Source organism: Myotis davidii, unplaced genomic scaffold (assembly GCF_000327345.1).
Source record: "Myotis davidii unplaced genomic scaffold, ASM32734v1 scaffold299, whole genome shotgun sequence".
Classification (NCBI taxonomy): domain Eukaryota; kingdom Metazoa; phylum Chordata; class Mammalia; order Chiroptera; family Vespertilionidae; genus Myotis; species Myotis davidii.
This window is the reverse complement of record NW_006293088.1, coordinates 5,103,104-5,103,813: the sequence shown is the minus strand read 5'-3', so window position 1 is coordinate 5,103,813 and position 710 is coordinate 5,103,104. Positions and strand designations below refer to the sequence as shown.

At 52.7% G+C, this 710-nt stretch overlaps 1 protein-coding gene across 3 annotated transcripts in view; it reads left to right on the top strand.

The window, feature by feature from the left end:
* The first annotated feature begins 17 nt into the window (after nucleotides 1-17).
* The window catches only part of MFN2 (mitofusin 2), a 24,692-nt gene continuing 23,999 nt past the window's right edge, over nucleotides 18-710 (top strand). For 2 of the 3 annotated variants that reach the window (XM_006766714.2, XM_006766713.2), the window contains exon 1: nucleotides 19-202. The gene's annotated coding sequence lies outside the window, so the exon portion shown is untranslated. Of the gene's footprint in view, nucleotides 203-584; nucleotides 653-710 lie in introns of all 3 variants that reach the window. The other variant, XM_015565881.1, reaches the window with a different exon arrangement.

Below are 710 nucleotides of genomic sequence, written 5' to 3'. Positions count from 1 at the left end.
TTCCAGTTTTGTTTTTGTTTGTTTGTTTGCTGTCTGTTGACATGTCCCTTTTTCTTTCCAAAGTTGGAGTTGGTGGAGTTAACACAGCCCATAGCCAGCTTCCAACGGAGACAGGAGCCAGGAGACCTGACATACCTTTGGTCTTTTTGGCCCGGCCATGCCCATGATGCCCACCCTGTGAAGGTCTTTCACCATCTGAAAAGTAAGTGGTGGCTGTGACTTGTGGTGCCCTGAGTCCGGTCCAGGGGAAGGGCTGTGCTCCGTTAGCCATCTGGTGGCACGTCTCTTGGAGTGAGGTCATCTGTGCACGGAGCTGGTGTTCCCTAGCCGGAGCTGAAAAACTATCTCCTTTCTTTTCCCACGGAGGGTTTCACTGGTTGCGGAGAGGTTGACAGGAAGTAGCTGGGCTCTCGGGTCTCTCCGAGGAATTAGTCTTCCTTGCGTGTTCTCTGCTGTGCTGGCCCCACCCTCCCGCCCTCTGCCCAGCAGAGATTGGCTCCTTATCACACGCTTCTCAGAGTCAGCTCTGCCCCCTTTGCCGCGTCTTTTCTGTTTCAATCTCTCAGCTTCTCCTCTGTTTTCAGTTGTGCCAGCGGACAACCCGTGGATCTGTTTTATTTTCCCTGCTAGGCGTTGCTCTACATAAATCTGGGTAAGGAGTGGTGTGGATCCAGGAACTGTGCTTGGGATCCAGACATACTGCAGTGAAT